General features: G+C 39.4%; 1 protein-coding gene across 1 annotated transcript in view; it reads left to right on the top strand.

Annotated features, from left to right (window-relative positions):
• The window catches only part of ARHGEF38 (Rho guanine nucleotide exchange factor (GEF) 38), a 271,058-nt gene that overhangs the window by 166,205 nt on the left and 84,326 nt on the right, over nucleotides 1-20,527 (top strand). The window lies entirely within an intron of this gene.

The following is a 20,527-nucleotide window of genomic DNA, read 5'->3' as shown; positions in this document are numbered from 1 at the left end:
TATTGACATCAAGTGAAGCAGAAAAGCCATATAGCAAAACCCACTTGAGCCACAGAATTTTACAAGGAAATGAAATGCTGTTCTTTAAATCCTCTTAAGTGTTTTGGTAATTTGTTTTATAGCAGTAGCTAATCAAAACTATAATTGATCCCCTTAGATGCATTTATAGTTTGTAATGTTTCCAAGTTTTTTTAAAAAAAATTGAGAGGTTAGTACATTTAAGTTCATTTGTTAACTTCATGCACACTGTGCTGAGAACCACAACTAAAAGCAGTTTGTTACAAATAAATTATAATTCTTTTAATGCTTTTTCCTGAAGGTGAGTTTATCCTTAGAGAGACAATTTAAAGCTTTTTATTCTTTGAAGGTATAGTTGGTGTTGCTTTGTTGTTCAATGACAGCTACTGTATTTTCTTACATAATGTGCCTCCTGTATGGCCCTCTAGCAGGAATTTGCATCTTTATTATTGGAACACATCATAATCTCACATGGGAGATGCTACAATGTAGGCTACCTAAATAAATTCCGTAGCATTATTATCAGGACGTGCATATGTACATGCATGTGTGTGTTCATGAGAGAAAGAAGAGAGAAGGGAGACACAGAAATAGCAGCTGAGAATTTCAAACGCAAATTCATTGTGGTCCCGTCAGAACCAACTCTTCTAAGGGGTTTCCAGAGGCTGTAACTCATGTGGGAGGAGATTGCCCATTTTTCTCCCTTGGAGCTGCTGGTGGCATTGATCTGCCAGAAAATTGCATCTTTTGGATTAGCAGTGTACCACCCTACAAACTATGCCATCAGAGCTTCCTGAAAAAATTAGGACATTTTATTCCAGATGTTGGGAGTAAGAGGTAATCTGTCAGGTTCAGAGAATATGCTAGGAGCAAAGTGGACTCTATGGGTCAACAAGACATGAATCCACACAGGAAATAAATGAATAATCAACACAAAATATTTCTATGGCAGCGTCAGACATGTCCGTGTTTTAATTCTGACCACATCACCATTAACTCTGTGGTCTTGAGCAAATTGCTTAAATCAGTTAGGGTGGCATTTGCCTCCTAGAATTGAAACCTGATTAAAAAGATGTCTTCGTTTCCTAATGTTGCTGTAAGAGAAATACCACAAATGAGTACTTTAAATATCAGAATACTATTTCTTCAGAGTTTACTGTGGTTGGTATGTGCTGTTGAGTTGGAACTGACTTACAGCTGACTTAAGACAATCACTTAACCAATAAAAAGCCTGGTTATGGAGTTCTAGTGGCTTAGTGGTAAAGAATTGTGCTCTCAATACAAAGGTATCTTGTTTGAACCTATCAGCTACTCTACAGAAGAAAGATGGATAATCTTCCCTGCGATTTACTGACTCGGAAAACCTGCTGGAAGGTCATTTATGAATTGGTTTCAATTTGATGGTACACAACAACAACAACATAGTTGATCCTCCAGCAGGTTTTCAGAGAATGTAAATTGCAGAGGAGATTACCCATCTCTCTCCCTTGGATCAGTTAGTGAATTTGAACCACCTGCTTTAGGGCTGGTAGTGCAGCTCCTTACGCTCTAGACTGAAGAAATCCTCCTGAGAGTTCAGTAGCCCAACAATCTAAACATAGAGTCTTGGCTAATGTCAAGGTTCTGTTACCTCTGGGAAAAGAACTTGTCTTACCTTCTGTGGCTCCAGAGGTCCTTGGCTCCTGGGAAATACACACTTGTGCCTGACAGCCTCCTCCAATTTTTCCTCAAGTGTCTCTCTGCCTACTGTGCTCCTGTTCTGACTTAAATCACCAATGTTAATAGTGGAATTATTCACCATCACAAGAACATGGAAAGAACCCAAATGTCCAACCACAATTGAATGGTTTGAGAAATTATGGCACATTCATAGGATGGGATACTACACAGCACACAGGAGCAATGATATTTTTAAATTACTACCTAATTTGGGAGAGACAGGAAAGCATTATACTAAGTGAACTAACTCAGTCCCATAGGACAAATACTGTGAAAAACCGTTATTGTAGAATGAGTATGAGGATCCAAGCGGTTTGGGGCGGGGGAGGACGTACAGGCAGGGGAGGGGGAGGTAATCATAGTTTTATATGATTTGATGGGGGGATGTGAAGGAAATGGGAAAGATCAGGTGTGGAAAACAATATATTAGAACTTCGTAAATAAACCAGTATAGAATAAAAGCAGTTTTTAAAAAGGTTTAGATTTAAGATATCCCTAACTGTGATATGGCTTTATTAGCATAACGAAGAAAGCACTATTCCCAAATAGCACTGCATCCACAGGTATTGTTAGGATTGTAACAAGCATCTGGGAGAATGGTGAATAATTCAATCCATACAAAGGATGTGACCAAAAGGAGCCATATTTTTCTCACACAGGAAGACTTCTTTAAATTACTAGTCAAAGAATAGTTCAGCTTACTGGCTTTTTACAAAATTTTTCTTAATAACCCATAACACATGACTTTTCACCTTAGAACCTTGAGATGTCTCTTCCACTTCCAGTATTGCTTCCTCCAGGTAATAAAACCACTTCCTTTTGAAGCTTCTTATTTTTCATGTTGGTGAGATAGATTGCCTCCCTAACAACTACTCTCTGTATTTCATTATTTTGTTTTTTACACACACACACACACACACACACACGCTTCTGAGAACCACAGATTTGGGAAGAGGTATTTTTAGCTGGGTACATTGTTAGCTCAAATCCTGTCAGTATGAGTTATGGATTGAACTGTGTACCCTACACCTCCAAATAAGTGTTGAAATCCTAATTCCTATACTTTGGATGTGATTCTATTTTAAAAGAGAGTTTTCTTTATTATGCTAATGAAGCCATACAAGTGCAGGGGATGTCCTAAATGTAATCCCCTCTATTTCTCAAATACAGACGGAGCAGATCAGACACAGGAACAAGTACAGATGAGAGTGAGGGGTAGAAGGAAGTTGATTGCCCAGAAACTGGGGAACCGAGTGCTGGTACTGAGACAAGGCTCTTTTGCTAAATCCAACAGACAGCTTCCTTTGATAACTAGTGCCCTAAATTCAGAGTTTTAGCCTCCAAAGTTGAGACAATAAATGTCTGTTCTTTAAAGCTACGTGCTTATGATATTTCTCTTGCAGCAGCACTAATTTAACCAAGCCAGCAAACAAGAAGGATGAATAAGTGACTAGCAGTGGATGTCATGTACATTTAAATGGAGATAGCAAGGTTTTCATGGCAGAAAGAACATGATGTAGATGCCATATCCTCTGAAATGTAAGCTCCTGGGGGAGGGGGAGAGGGTTCTTGCTTACTTTGTCACTGTTGGTTGTTTCATTAGCACCTAGAACAGTGTTCTTAACAACATTTACTGATTAAATGATATGAGTGATAGCTAAGTGCCCATCTCAATGACTCAGTGAATTATTGTTACTATTATTGTTTTACTGTTGTTACTTAATCTATCTTGTGATTTTTGCCAGAGTCATTTTCAGAGGCTTCTAAGGTTATATGGCTTTCTCCCTCTCTTTCTCATTGCTATAAGTTTGAACCAACTCATACCTGGCCCTCCAGTGAGTTTTCAAGGCTGTAAATTGCATGGGGGAAGACTGGCAATCTTTCTTCTATGGAATGGCTGATGGATTAGGACCATGAGCAAAGCATAGTCTTGGGGTTAGTAGCATAATTTCTATGGAATGTGTCACCAGAACTCCCTTCTATTTAGGGTAGAGACTCTTAAAAATACATTTGGATTTTCAATAGTTTAAGTGAATGAAGGAAATGATGGAAGAGCTAAACAGAAGATTCAAGGGGCGGCTCAAGGAGACAAAGTAAAGTATTGTTTGCAATTTGCAAAGGCGTGGTAATAAAGCAAAAAGGGAAAACAAAAAGGAAAGAGTATGCTAAGCATTTTTCATGATGAAAGACACAAAAAATTATAGCCTTGAGTGGCAATTTTGAGAGATTGTACAGGCAAAATAATGACTAACATACAAAGCATCAATATATAGAATATGAAGAGTCACTGTATCAAAAGGAATTGATCAATGTCCAGTCTTTTCAAGAGTAGATCACCAAAACCCCAGTAGTACAGAAAGAAGAAGTTCAAGCAACACTGAAGTATAGGCAAAAAACTAGTCTTCAGGAAATGAATAGAAATAAAATGTTTAAATATACAGATTCAAGTTGTAATACTTAAGGATGCTTTGGGCAGAATATTGAATGAACCAGAAAGTATTAAAAGAAGATGGAATACACACCCATGTTTATTGAGGCTTTGTTCACAATAGCAAGGAGTTGGAAACAACCTAAGTGCCTATCAAAAAACGAATGTATAGAGAAGCTGTGGTATATTCACACAATGGAATACTACATTGCATTGAAAAACAAGGAACTCATGCAATATTATTCAAAACGGGAGGGCATTATGCTGAGTAAAATATCTCAGTCACAAAGGGACAAATACTGCATAGTGCCACTGTTGTAAAACAGGACTGACATCGGGGTTGGGGGGAGACTGAGAAAGATGGGTTCAATAATGTATATTGTATTGAAACAGATGAGGGAGAAAACTGTTTCAAAGGGATATGTGATTAGGTATTATTGTCAAGACAGGCAGGAGTCCAGAACAAAGGCTGCATAGTGGAGTGGACCTGGGGGGAGGGATTGTAAAACAATGGGGGAACTTTTCAAAGAGAGGCATGTACTGGGGGGGGGAGGCGTGGGCAGGGAGAAAAGTGCAACAATGAATGAATGGAAATCCAAAGTCTCTGTAAATTTTTATAAAAATTAATTTTAAAATGTTTAAAAAGGGGAAAAGAAGATAGAAGGAGTGTACAGAGTCAAAGAATTGGCGGACACAGAAGAATTTCAAGAAACAACATATGATCAAGAGGCAATGGTGATAAAGGAGGAAGTTCAGGCTGCTCTGAAGGGTTTGGCAAAAAATAAAGCCCTAGGAATTGATGGAATGCCAATTGATATTTTTTAACAAACAGATGCTTCCCTGGATGTGCTCACCAGGTTGTGCCAAGAAATCTGGAGGACAACTACTTGGCTAACTGATTAGAAGAGATTCATATTTATTCCCATTTTAAAAAAAAGGGTGATCTGACAAAGTGTGGAAATTATCATACAATATCACTCTTTATCACACACAAGCAAAATCCTGCTGAAGATTGTTAAAAAATGACTGGATTAGAACATCAACAAAAAACTACTAGAAATACAGGCTGGGTTTAGAAGAGGCTGAGGCATCAGCAACATTATTGTCGATGTCAGATGGATCTTGGCAGAAAGCAAAGAGTACAAGAGGAATATCTATCTGTGTTTTATTGACTATGCAAAAGTATTTGACTGTTGATCACAAAAAATTATGGTTAATCTTGAGAAGAATGAGAATCCCAGAACACTTGATCATGCTTATGTGCAACTTATACTTGGACCAGAAAGCAGTTCTCAGAACAGAGCAAGGAAACAGTGCATGGTTCAAAATCAGAAAGGCAGTGTGTCAAGGATGCATCTTGTCTCCATACCTTTTGAAGCTATATGCAGAACAGGTCATTAGAGAGGCTGAGCTTTATGAGGAGTAATGTGGCATCAGGATTGAAGGAAGATTCATTATCAACCTGTGTTATACAGATGATACTACCCTGCTTGCTGAAACTGAGGCAGACCTGAAGCACTTGTTGAATAAGGTCAAGAACTGCAGCCTGCAATATGAACTGAAGCTCAACATCAAGAAGACAAAGATTCTCACCACTAGGGTGATTGGTAGCACCATGGTGAATGGAGAAGAGATTGAGGTTGTTAATAGTTACAGCTTGCTCAGCTCCACGATCAAAACTCTTGGCCACAGAAGTCAGGAAATCAAAAGATGAATTGCATTAGGTAAAACTGCTGTCAGGTAACTTTCTAGAATACTGAAAAGCAATGATGCCAGTCTAGAGACTAAAGTATGCCTGATCCAGCCCATGATTTTCACAATTACTTGCTATGCATCAGAGAGCTGGATAACTACTAAGGATGATAGAAAAAGAATCGATGCTACATAGTAAAGTGGTCTGGAGAGGAACTGTATGACAATGAAAGAATTTTTTTTTCCCCAAAGAAAAAAGCAAACTGAGGGGGAGAGGGGGCAGGGAGGAAAATGTGCAACAATTGATGCCTTTTAGCTGTGGTGCTGAAGAAGGGTCTTGAACATATCATGGACCATCAAGAAAACAAATAGGTCTCTCTTGGAGAGAGTGAAACCAAGTTTCTCTTTGGAAGCTAAGATTTTGAAACTCCCTCTTACATACTTTGGGCATGTGGCCAATAGAGTCTGATCCTTGGAGAAGGACAGCATGTTCCAAAAGGTGAAGCAACAGCACAGGAGAAGAAGACCCCAGATGAGATGGATTGATACTGTAACTAGGGCAATGGGGGTAGGCGTGTTGGAGTCAGTGAGACTTACTCGGGACAAGGCAGGCTTCAGAACAATTGTACACAGGGTTGCTATGTCTTGGACGACTCGACAACACATAACAATAACAAAAACAATCACCTGTGCAGGCTAAGAAATTTGCAGGATAGCCAGCTAAACAGAATAGAACCATATTTGTGCCCTTTCTAAACAAAGATGAGTCAACTGAATATAAAAACAATCTAATAATATCATTATTTGTGAAATACAAGTTAAATCTTGTTGATGATAACTAAAAAAAAAAGTTGTCGCACTATATAGAAAGTCTCTGACTGTAGACTTTCCCAATACAATTTATTGTCTGATATCTTTGATCAGGAGACTTGATTGCGGATCCAAGTAAGATGAAATAATCACAATTTCAATCTTTTATCAGATGCATAGAAACTTGAAATAACTGCATTGCCATAGAGTCAGAACAAACTAATAGTTGATCTTCCAGTGAGTTTTCAGAGGCTGTAAGTCTCACAGATAACTGTTGTACTGCGGGAGCAAGGGAACACCGCATGGTTTAAAATTAGGTAGCATGTGCATCAGGGCTGTGTCCTTTCTCTGTACCTACTCAAACTTTATGCTGAATAAATCATTTGTGAAGCTAGGTTCTATGAAGAGGAATGTGGCATCAGGATGGGAGGGAAAATCAACAAACTGTGTTATGCAGATGATGTAACTTAGCTTGCTGAAAGTGAAGAGGATATGAAATACTTGCTGCAGAAGATCAAAGACTACAGCCTTAGGTATGGATTCCATCTCAATGTCAAGAAAAGAAAGATCCTCATCACAGGACCAACAATCAACATCATGACAGATGGAGAAAGGATGGAAGCTGTCAATGATTTCATTTTACTTAGATCAACAACCAATACCCTTGGCACCAGCAGTCAGCAAATCAGGAGACATATTTCACTTTGTTGTTATGCTGTCAAAATTATTGCTTATAGGTATCCTACTTTTTACTCCCCTGACACTCTTTTATTTTAGCCAATTACAAATTAGTTTTAGTTCTCACTTTAAAGGTACAAGAATGTGCCCTTTCCCCTAGTCTGACAGCAGCCATTTTCCCTTTGTGACAGTGGAATCTTTCTTCCCTGCTCTAAATTGTCTCTATCCCTCAATAAACACTATTTACTCCTATTTAAGCAGATCTCTGTCATGTTGCTCTGTGACAAAATGGACAGACATGTGGTCCCTTTCACAAACGTAAACAGTGCTGAATATTACAGATGGATTTAGACGTAAGAAGCATATAATGCCTCATTTTATACTACCTTGTTTTATAACACCTGGTTTTATAAAATCTCATTTTAAAAGCATATAATGCCTTATTTGTTCAGACAGAAAAATTGAAAGTAGATTTGCCCCACATCAAATCTCTTTAACTCCAGACAGAATAAGAAATAGATCTCAGCTCTTCTAACTGTAGGCCAGAGGTCTTTCTAGTCCTTTACGCTGTCCATCTCCACCTCTCACTCATGTGTCTCAGTTTATTTTTGTCCAGCTACCCAGCTACCTTCCATTGTCAAATATAACGCATGGACATTACCTCAGCTGCAGGATGACCTTAACTTTCAAAGACTCCATCCACCAAAATGTGTGAGGCTTTCTGGCACCAGATGCAATGATGATCCGTGGGACAGGACCCTACACTGTTCTGATTACCTTTCCCTCTTTCTTGTCATGTTTCAAGCCATCACATTGTTGCCAAGTCACTAAGGATCTTGGAATTTTCAGTCAATGGGCTAACTTATGTGACCTTATCCTACTATAGTGCTTCTTAACTTTTTGAAAATAATAATTCTTCTGATGTTGTTTTTGTTGTTATGTGCCATCGAGTCGTTTGCGACTCATAGCGACCCTATGCACAACAGCCCTAAACCCTGCTCTATCCTGCGCCAACCGCACTGCTTCTGACACACTCATCCCGATTACCCCAGTCACCGAGTCAATCCATCTCATAGAGGGTCTTCTCCTCCTACACCGTCCCTCCACCCTCCCAAGCATGATGTCCCTCTCCAAGGACCCATCCCTCCTGGCAACATGCCCAAAGTATGTCAGACGAAGCCCCAGAATCCTTGCCTCCAAGGAGCAGCCTGGTTTAATCCTCTCCAAGATGAACCTGTTTGTTTTCCTGGCAGTCCATGGTACATTCAGTACTCTTCTCCAGCACCACAGCTCAAAAGCATCCACTCTCCTTCTGTCCTCCCTAGTCATTGTCCAACTCTCTGATGCATAACAAGCGATTGCAAAGACCATGGCCTGTATCAGGCGCACCTTAGTCTCCAGAGAGACACTGTTGCTCCTGAGTACTTTAGAGAGGTCCCTAACAGAAGACTTTCCCATCGCGATACGCTTTTTGATTTCCTGACTGCTGGTGCCAAGAGTGTTGACTGTGGAGCCGAGCAAACTGAAGCTGTGAACAATCTCAATCTCTTCATCATCCATCCTGACGCTGCCAATTGGTCCAGTGGGCAGAATATTAAATGATCCAGGAAATATTAAAAGAAGATGGAAGGAATATACTGAGTCACTATATAGAAAGGAATTGGCAGATACAGAGGAATTTAAAGAAATAACATATGAGCAAGAGCCTATGGTGATGAAGGAAGAAGTTCAAGTTGCTTTGAAGGAAATAGCAAAAAATAAGGCGAGCTCTGGTGGCCTAGTGGCAAGAAGCTGCAACTGCAATCTCAGAGGTGCACGGTTCGAATCCACCAGATGCTCTGCTGGAGAAGGAGGAAAAATCACCTCCTGTACCAGTCAGATCTGATTTGACAGTACAAAAAAAAAATATCTTCTGATATCAGAAAAAAAATAACATGAGCCCTAGGAGTGTGGAGTTATGACTTGACGCTGCAGTCACAGGCATGAAATAACTTAGCTGTCTCATTTTATCTTAATAATTCATGTAAATTTTCCATTCTGGTCTTTAATGTGGATAGTGTTTCTTTCTCAAATATCTTAATAAAATTGATGCCCCCCCCAAATATACTTGCTTTAATCCTTTAGCAGCATACATTGCCTGGCACTTGTATTTAGTTTGAGTTTCAAAATCCTCATCAGGTCACCTTGGATGCTTTTGTTGTTGTGACTCTAAAAGTCCCTATGTACAATAGCTCTGAACCTTGCCCTATCCTGAACTAACCTCACTGTCTCTGACTCATCTACCCCATTTCCCTGGATACTGTATCACTCCATTTCATCTGGGGTCTTTATCTCCTGCAGTGTCTCTCCACCTTTCCAAGCATAATGTCCTTCTCCAAGGACTGGTCCCTCAAAGCCACATGACCAAAGTATGTGAAATAGAGCTTCAAAATCCTTGTCTCCACCAAATCCTTAGTTTCACCCTCTCCAAGACAGACCTATTTGTTTTCTTGGTGGTCCACAGTATGTTCAAGACTGTTCTCCAGCACCACAACTAAAAAGCATCAATTTTTCTCCTATCATCCTTAGTCCAGCTCTCTGCTGCATAGCAAGTAATTGTGAAGACCATGACTTGAGTCAGGTGCATCTTAGTCTCTAATCTGACATTGTGGCTCCTCAGTGCTCTGCAGAAGACTCAGACAGCAGATATTCTCAATGCAATTAATTCATCTTTTGTTTTCCTGACTGCTGGTGCCAAAAGTGTTGATTGTGGAGCCAAGCAAACTGAACTGTTAACCTCAATCTCTTCACCCTCTATCATGATGCTGCCTATTAGCCGAGGGGTGTGAATCTTTGTTTTCTTGATGTTGAGTTTCAATCCATATTGAAGGCTGCAGTTCTTGACCTTCTGCAGCAAATGCCTTAGGTCCTCCTCAGTTTCAGCAAGCAAGGTTGTGTCATCTACATAATGTAGGTTGTGGGTGACTCTCCCTTCAGTCCTGATGCCACATTCCTCCTCATAAAGTCCAACCTCCCAAATGATGTTCCTCATATTGATTGAAAAGGTATGGTGATAGGGTGTATCTCTGACATATATCTTTTCTGAGTTTAAACCATGCAATGTTTCCTTGCTCTGTTCTGACACCTGCTTTCCGGTCCAAGTATAGGTTTCACATAAGCACAATTAAGTGTTCAGGGATTCCCATTCTTCACAAAATCAGTCTGTTTTATCCTAAGACTATTCCTTGGAGAGGGACGTCATGCTTGGGAGGGTGGAGAGAACAGCACAGGAGTGGAAGAGCCTTGATGAGATGGATTGATTCAGTGAGTGGGGTAATGGGGGGTAGGTGTGTTGGAGACAGTGAGATTGGATAGGGCAGGGTTTAGAGCTGTTGTGCCTAGGGTCACTATGAGTCGCAGGTGACTTGATGGCACATAACAACAACAACAGGTAGAAACTACATGATTTTGAAGGAAAAGACTTGTAGCTTCTGTAAAACAAACCAGACGAATGCCAATATAACTGAGTTTTACATAGACTGTAGCCCAAAGCAGAACTGCCCATAGCACTTTCAAGGCTGCAAATCTCTGGAGAAGTAGACTGCTCATCTATCACTGACCTGTGAATTAACAATCCAGTACTTAATCCACTCGGCCACTAGACTACCAGAGCTCCACAGCGGTCCCAGCTAAATGAAAAATTCTCTGACATACAGTCAGTCCCAACTCGCAGTGACTTTCCGTCAGGCTTCCAGAGCTGTTCCTCATCCTACTCCCCGGGAGCCACCGGTGGATGAGCACATCCAAAGAGCTCCAGCTCTTGGGTTAGCAGTGAAAGTGCTTCAGACTTTACCACCACAGTTTCCCTGGCTGTGATAAGCACCAGTTACTCTTCCATGCTCTTTTTTCTTACCTCCTTCTCCCACCCTATCCTCCCTTGTAGAAAAGAAGGAGGTTAAGAAAGAAGAAGTTTATCATTGATCTGGCTAATCTGTTGCCCTTTTTTTCACCCCTGGAAGCTGGGTTTCCATCTAAAAGGTGGCACTGACCTTGGGGAACTCTTTTTGGAACTATTCAGTGAAAGCTGCCAATAATATAGGCTTTCAATTTTGGAGTGATATCCCAAAACTCTCATTTCCTCAGTTGGATGTTACTCAGAGAAGAGCCAACCAGAAACTCTTATTATCTCACTCAGATTTCAGACCTTTTATCAGGGAAATAGAGTCCCTGGTGGCTTGGTCCAACAAGCTTCATTTGCTAACACAAAGGTGGTGCCTCTCCACTGGTTCCAATCCACCAATGGTTCAGAAGGAGAAAGATGGACAATTTACTTCCCTGCAATATTTAGGTCCCAAAAGCCCACTGAAAGGCAAGCTACAAATCAATTCCAACTCCAAGATAATGACTGACTGACTTAGAAGGCATAAATGATTAATGTGTTTACCTGCTAACGGAAAGGTTGAGGATTCAACTCCATCCAGGAGTGTTTTATAAAAAAGCCCTAATGATCTACTTTTTAAAAAAATCATCTATTGAAAACCTGTGGAGTGTATTTTTATTCTGATGTACCTGGAATTACCATGTTGTTGTGTACCATCACATTGGAACCCACTTATAGTGGTAAGAAGCTGCACTGCAGTCCCAAAGGCACACAGTTTACATCCACCAGCTGCTTTCCTGGATATACAGGTGAACACACTCCTCCCATTCTATTCACTGCCTCTGAAAATCTGCTAGAGGATCAGCTATGGATCAATTCTGACTCCACCACAATCAACATCAACAAAAGTGCACAGAAGTCGATTGCCCATCTTTCTTCCACAGAGCAGCGAGTGGCTTAAAACCGAGTGCCTTTGCATGGGCAATGAAGTTCCTACCCCTAGGCCACCAATTCCAAGGCAATTGATTTTTGGTAGCCATAGAGCAGGTCTTATCTTCTCCCTGTCTTTGGAGTCATCCCACTCCTTTCTCTGCATTTTGTAATCTGCGTGTAACAACTTTTGCATAGAACCACTGGTAACTGGGCCATATCGCACTCCAAAATTGATGCTTAAATTTAACAAGCATTTTTTGTTAACCTATTTCGAGTTGATATTTTGAGTTCAACTATTTGAATATTTTTTTATTAGAGTAAGTAACTTTCTGCTTTAAAAGTTTCAAACATAACAGTTCATATAATATTTCCACAGCATTTTTAAAGGAAACTTTATGAATAATAAAAGTGAATGAGAGAGACTTCAAGTAGTTGAAATTTCTTCCAAAACATTTTCTTATGAAGGAATACAAATATACACAGTATGTTAAATAAAATGAAGTTCAGCTGAGAGAAACAGGAAACAAACTCAATTATCAGTGACTTCATTAAGATAACTATTCATTTCTCTCTAGTGATTTGGTGGCCTAGTGGTAAGGAGTTGAGCTGCCAACCCAGACACTCCAAAATGCTAAGAAACAATGATGTCAGTTTAAAGACCAAGGTGCACCTGCTTTAAGTCATGGTCTTTTCAATTACTTGCTATGCATCTGAAAGTTGGACAATGAATAAGGCCCACAAAAGAAGAATTGATGCTTTTGAGTTGCAGTGTTGAAAAAGAATACAGACTACCCAGTTGCTGTTGTTGTATACCCTTGAGTCCGAACTGACAATAGCTGACTTACCAGCAGGTTTTCGGAGGCAGTTAATCGCACAAGAGGAGACTGCCCATCTTTCTCCCACAGAATACCTGGTGGATTTGAAAAACGTATCTTCAAAATTGTAGCAAAGCTTCTTACCACTAGGCCATCAGAGCCCCAATTATCCTATAGACTGACAACAAACAAACAAATATGTCTTGGAAAAGGTTCAAGTGAGGTGGTCCTAGAGACAAAGATGATGAAACTTCATTTCACAAAGTTTGGGCATGTTTTTAGGATGGACAAGTTTTTGGAAAAGACATCATAATGAGAGAGTGGAAGAGCAGTGAAAGAGAGGAAGACCATCAACAAGATAGATTAACACAGAACAATAATACGTTATTAATAATACTATTATTATTAATTGTTATTTTTATTGTTGTTATGTGCTGTCAAGTCACCTGTGACTCATAATGAACCTATGTAAAACATCTCTGAACCCTGCTCTATCCTGAGCCAACCTCACTGTCTCTGACACACTTACATCCATTACCCTAATCACTGAGTCAATCCATCTCATTGAGGGTTTCCTTTCTTGTATTATCCCTCTACCCTCCCAAACATGATGTCCCTCTCCAAGGACTGGTGCCTCCTTACAACATGCCCAAAGTATGTTAGATAGATCTTCAGAATCCTTGCCTCCAAGGAGCAGCCTGCGTTCACTCTCACCAGGACGAGCCTCTTTGTTCTCCTAGCAGTCCATGGAATATTTCTCCAGCACCACAACTCAAAGACATCAATTCTTTTATCATCCCTAGTCATTGTCACCTTTCTGATGCATAGCAAATAACTGTGAAGACCATGACCTGTATCAGGCACACCTTACTGTCCAGACTGACATCATTGCTCTTCAGTACTCTGGAGAAGTCCCTGATAGTAAACTTTCCCAATGCAATTCATCTTTTGATTTCCTGGCTGCCAATACCAAGAGTGTTGATTATGGAGCCATGCAAACTAAAGCTGTTAACAATTTCAATCTCTTCACTGTCAATCAACATGTTACTAGTGAGCCCAGTAGTGAGAATCATTGTTTTCTTGATGTTGAGCTTCAAGCCATATTTAAGGTGGCAGTCCTTGACCTTCTGAAGCAAGTGCTTCAGGTCCTCCTTAGTTTTAGTATGCAAGTTTGTGCCATCTGCCTAACACAGGTTGTTGATGACTCTTCCTCCAATCCTGATGCCACATTTCTCCTCATAGAGCCCAATCTTCCAGATTATGTGTTCCACATATTAATTGAAATAATAATAATAATAATAAAAATTATTAATAAGTTTAAGTATAAAAGACTCTTGTGTGAATGGAGCAGGGAAGCACTTCATGGTTTGGAATTGGGAAGGGAGTGTGCCAAGGTTGTATTCTCTCCCCATACCTATTCAATCTGTATGCTGAGCAAATTATCTGAGAAGCTGGACTCTGTGAGGACAAGTGTGGCATCAGGATTTGAGGGAGACTCATCAATAGCCTGTGTTATGCAGATGATACAACCTTGCTTGCTGAAAGTGAGGAGGGCTTGAAGCACTTGTTGCAGAACATCAAGGAATGCGGCCTTCAGTATGGATTGCATTTCAACATCAAGAAAACAAAGATTCTTACCACTGAACTGATAGTGTCATGATGGATGGAGAGGAGATTGAAACTGTCAAAAGCTTCAACCTGTTTGAATCCAAAATTAACACCATTGGTACAACCAGTCAGGAAATAAGGAGATGCTCTGAACTCAGAAAATCTGCAATCCAAATTATTGAGGAGCAGTGATGTCAGTTTTAAGTTTTCCAATTACTAATATGCATCTGAGACCTGGAAAATGAATAAGGATGACAGAAAAAGAATTGATTCCTTTAAGCTGTGGTGTTGGAGAAGAGCACTGAACATCCCATGCAAGGCCAAGAAAACAGACAAATATGTCTTGAGACGGTGAAGCCTGAGTGCTCTTTGGAGGCAGGAATAACAAGGCTTTGCCTCACATACTTTGGACATGTTGCTAAGAGGGGCTATTCCTTGGAGAAGGACATGATGTTAGGAAGAGTGGAGGGCTGGCAAAGGAGAGGAAGGCCCTCAACCAGGTGGACTGACACATTGATCACTGCAATGGACTCTTGTGTGTCAGGAAGTGTGAGGATTGTGTAGGATCTAACAGGGTTTGGATCTTTTGTTCTTATGGTTGCTATTAGTCATGCTTGACCCAACAACATCTAACAACAAGTCTATCAGAGATAATGAGGATGTCACAGGATAAGGCAAAGTTCTAAACTATTGTTCATAGGGTAATTATGTATTGCTGTCAGTTTGCTGGCAACTTAACAGCGACACCCTGCTGGGGGTAAGCACAATGGAGATACACCACTCCAGGAGAGGATCAGAGAGTCAATCCAGCTCAATTTTATTGGGATCTGCAGTGCACTTATATACAAACAGGTATAAACAGGAAGACAGGATAGGGTGGGCTTACAGAAGTGGGACATGCAGATTGGTTAGGAGAACCTCAGCCTCGTGCAGATTGCTCTCAGCTCAACAGACACAGCAGCTGTCTTCCCAGGTGGCAAGCTTTCTCAAGCTGGTACAGCCAAACACAGGGGCACTTTCTTTACCCTGTATTAAAGGCCTTTGGGAGGCTTGCACTTATCAGGAGCTTAGGCGATCTGTCCCAGCCATAAGCCCTCCCTTCCTCCCCAATATTCCGCAACAACTATGAATTGTAGAGGACTTGAGAGCACATAACAACAATAGATGACTCTTACTCCACATACTCATTGCTTTTTGTGCTAAACTCTTTTTATCTTATTATCACTCACATCGTCACTGAAACCAGATTTCTGGACTTCACCTGATTTGTCTTTCTTATTCATCTCACCACTGCCTGAAATACTACAACAATGGCCTCTAGCATGGTGGAGATCATAATGATGGCACAGGATAGGGAAGCTTCCATTCTGTTGTTCACAGGGTTACTATGAGTCAATAAATATAGTTCGCTTGACAGCACCCAACAGAAACTGGCTGATGGAGTGGTGATTTGAATCCACCCAGAAGTGTCTCGGAAGAGAGGCTTGGAAATCTGTTTCTTGAAAATCTTCTGGAGCAGTCCTAGTCTATGAATCAGCTAAAAAATCGAGTTTTTGGTTTGTTTGTTTGTTTTTGCATATGCAATACCCATTTTCTTCCTTTCTTTTGCATCTTTTCTGCTTTTGCCTTGGTAGTTACAGCTATCATCTGAGTGTTTACCTGTCAGCTACCGATATAGTTATTACATATTTTGCCTCATTTAATCTTCAGAGCAGCTCTCCCATTTCATTATCTCCATTTTTAAGACTAGGAAATTAAGGAATCAGAAATAATGTTCCTCTCCAAATGCTACACACACAGTAAGTGGTAAAGTAGAATTTTAGTCCAGTCAGACGATTCATTCTAGTGTGCTATCTTGTGACCACTTTGCCCTTCTAGTTTATACTTTCATAATTTCTTATTAAAAAAGCCTTGCAATTTATTTGTTCCCTACTCTCAACAACTTCTCCCTTCAAATTCCATCTTTACAATGATTTTACCATATGAAGCTTGCAAAAATACAATGCAGTCATGTTACTCTGCAGACTAAAATTTATCAACACTTTCCCATCATTTTTTGACTTAGAGTTCCAACTACTTACTGTCAAACAAGAGCCTTCACAGTCTCTAGTCCTTGACTACCTCTATAGCATGTTGAACTTCCTCATTCTCTGTGCCCTTTTGCTATACTCAATCACGTGAAGTTTCTGAACAGACTTTTATTTCTTCAAATGTCCTTGCTTTTCTATTTGCTCACAGACCATATTTTAAGGGCAGATTATAATGGGATTATCTCAAAGGCCCTTCGAGCAGAAAAGAAGTCCCTCTGTACTATTTAGTTCTATCACTGTAGATTTAGTCTAGTTTGGTAAACAAAGATTTCCTCTTCTCATTCCTTTGCTGACCTATACATTCCTTGAGGGAAATATTGATTCTTTGTGAATGCACAGCTTGGTAATGATAATCTCTTAATAAATTGTTATCAGATAAGGATGAAATAAAAAAGAATAAATCCACTTCACTTCCATCCAAAGGATTTTCCTAAACAAGGCCTGGGACAAGGATATCTTTCGTGAATTATTTCTTTCACCCTGCTTTATTTATGTAAAAGGGAAATTCATCTCAGGTCACAGTCAAATAAAACAGAGGTTACACTGTTTGATATGGCAGCTCTTAGTGATGAGAGTCTGGAAGTGATGAAGAAGTAGCCAATAAAAGGAATATATTTATGAAGGGAAAACATGCATAAAATAGTTTAAAATTTTGTTATATGAACTATTTTAAAAAGCAGTTAAATAAAGAAATTAAGAGTACATTCCTTTAAAAATTTTTTTTTTCATAGTAAGGTTGTTAAAACCAGTGCAGAAATTCTTGAATTGTAAAAATTTTGTATAAAAGCAGCACAGGAGAGTTATATTTATTTTAGAGGATTCTGGTGCCTTTGTGGCGGGCAGCCAGAAGTGAAATTACTTTCCCTGGTCTTGGCTCTATCCCTTCTCCACTCCTCATCATCCCTTCAAACCCGCAGACATTAGACAGAGCAGTTGTCCTTCACCACTAAAGAAAAGCAGCCTCAGAGTTATGTTACCGTGGAAACAGAATCACTTTTTGCTGCAAGATACATTGCTTCATCTATGTTATTATGAAGCAGAATACATTGGGAGGTCTGGGAGCAGAATCAAATATTCTTTCCTCCAGTCGTGTACTTGACCTTTGGGTGAATAGATGACTTTCAATTAAAATGCTTAAGCATCTTTTAACTTCAGTAGTAATTATTAGAGACCCTATGGAATTTTACTTGGAAAAATTGAAAAAAAAATACGTACCATTAGGGAGAAAGCGATACTTTTTTTTTCTCCAAAACTAGACCACTTTTGTTAAAGAAAATTTTTTCAAGCAAATGTGTAATGAATGGTTTCATTTTATGAAAAAAAAAGTCTTTTTCTTATATTTCTTTTTAAAGATTTCTGAAATTACCCTTTTTTTCTGAATTTTTTTCCTTTGTGACTACTCTCAGCTTCTTTGTTAGAGGTACACATATTGAGGACAATGCATCTTGTTGTGAGATATGTATATACAAATCAATTGCTTGCAGCTTGTCCCCATGCTGCTCTCTTAAGCTGGTAGCCCACTGCCACTGCTGAGCTGCAATGCCTTTGTATGGTAAATGCTCACTCCACCTCTCTTTACTACCTGTTCTCTTACTGGGTATCTCTCCTTGTCTGTTTCCAATCCTAAATTAAATCCTTGCCTAATTATCTCTTCCGTATATGCAGACAATACTGTATGACTTATACTTTCCTAGATTTTCTTAGGTTTGAAATGGCAACACTTAATCTTTTAGATTGGAAGTAGTCTCATCCACTTCCTAAACATCATGCCTCCAGAAACTCTGTGAACTTTGATAAATATCCACAGTTATAAAAAGGCCTTTTGTTCATAGGGTTGCTATGAGTTGTGCTCAGCTCGAAGACAGTCAACAACACAAATTATTATTTTTTTTAATACTGGTTAATTTACAAAGATTGTACACATTGTTTTTCACACTTGATCTTTCCCATTTCTTTCACCACCACCCCCATAAAATTGTACCACCCTATAATTAGCCACCCCCCCACCCATCCTCATGCCTCTGCTCTCCCCTTCCCCATCTTGGATCCTTATACTCATTCTATAATAATGATTTTTATACAGTATTTGCCTTAGGGGACTGAGTTAGTTCACTCAGCATAGTGCTCTCCAGTTTGTCCCAAGTTAGGTAGTAATTTACAAAATCATTGCTCCTGTTTGCTGCATAGTATTTCATTGTATGAATATACCATCGTTTCTCAATCCATTCTATTGTGGGTGGACATTTGGGCTGTTTTATTGTTCTTGATATGGTGAATAACACTGCTATGAACATTGGGTACACATCTCCATTTGTGCCTCTGTTCTCATTTTCTCTAGGTATGTATATTGCAAGCGGTGAGATAGCTGGGTCATATGAAATGTCTATGCTCAGTTTTCTGAGGAAGCACCAAACTGACTTCCCGAGTGGTTGTACCATTTTACAATCTCACTAGCAGTGGTCCTGCCTTATTTAATTTTCTTCATTCAAACTATTTTATTCCTTACTGACTGTACTGCTAACTGCCTTAAAAAAACAATTCTTTAAATCTTTGTAGAAGTAAACTGCCATGTATTCCTCTCTCAGAGTGGCTGGAAAGCTGCCCTTTTAATTAATAGCCAATCAAATAATTGAATATTTCAATAATTAGCCACACTTCCATCAGGACTCAAAAGATGTATAGAGATATAAGAATAACTTAGTAAAACCGGTAAAATATGTTGAAGGATCTTAAAAAGACTCCTTCATGCCTTCAGCTTCAAAAATGTTTATAGTCTTTGTGTTTCCTTACAGATCCAAAATACCTCTATTAAAAATAGAAAACAAAATTTAACACACACAATCTAAATATAATCAAAGAAAAGACACCAAATATCATGAAAAGGACAGGGACATCTTTTATAATATTCTTCTTGTTATTGTGTGCCATGAAGCCAGAATCAACCCAAAGTTGAGCTTTCAGCAGGTTTTTAGAGGCAGTAAATCTCTCGTGAGGAGATTGCCCATCCTTCTCCCATGGAGCAGCTGGTAGATTTGAATTCTGCCTTCGGGATTTCAGTACAGTTTTTTACCACTAAGCCACCAGAACTCCCTTTTATAATATTTATTGGCTATGAATTTGGAAAGATAATACTTTAAGAGTACTAATATTTTAATTCTCAGAGTAATTAAGAGTCTGTGACATTTATTGAGAAGCAAGCATCTGTAGGCAGTTGCACTGATAACCCAGAGCTGTGCCCCTTTGGTGGTTCAAATCCACCAGTGGCTCGCTGCTTGAAAGATGAGCAATCTCCTTCTGTGCAGATCTCCTCTTGTGTAATTTATAGCCTGCAAAACCCACAGGGTAAGCTGGAGTCAACTCCAACTCAGTAGCAATGTTTGAGTTTTTTTGAGTCAATACTTTTCATTTTAATAATGATCCCCTGAAGTTAGATCTCTTATTGTTGCTATTTTGTTGTTGTTGTTGCTGTTGATTGCCTTTGAGTCAAACACGACTCATAGTGACCCTATGAACAAAAGGTTTGAAGCCTTTCTATAACTATCATTATTTATCAAAGTTCATAGAGTTTCCTGAGGCATATTGCTTAAGAAGTGAATGCTGCTCCTGCTTCCAAGTTTCTGTTTTATAGATCTGGAAACGTGAGTTTGTTTTCCTTATTTATAAAATGCAAACAATAGAGGGAAGAAATCCTTAATCACAAAATCAATATGTAATACAACTCATACAAACTAACAAAGTATTGTGTTAATTTACCTACAATCCTGAACATCATCCAAGCAAAAAATGTCACCTTTGAGAAAACTGACATTCTCCTTTCGCCTCTTCTTATGGATCCCTAATAGTTTGCTTTATAAAAGGAAAGAAGGAAGGAAGGAAG

The sequence above is a fragment of the Elephantulus edwardii genome, unplaced genomic scaffold (genome assembly GCF_000299155.1).
Source record: "Elephantulus edwardii isolate Elephantulus edwardi_28Jun2011 unplaced genomic scaffold, EleEdw1.0 scaffold00012, whole genome shotgun sequence".
Lineage (NCBI taxonomy): Eukaryota > Metazoa > Chordata > Mammalia > Macroscelidea > Macroscelididae > Elephantulus > Elephantulus edwardii.
Note: the sequence above shows the minus strand (reverse complement) of the source record. Positions and strands in the feature narration are given on the sequence as shown.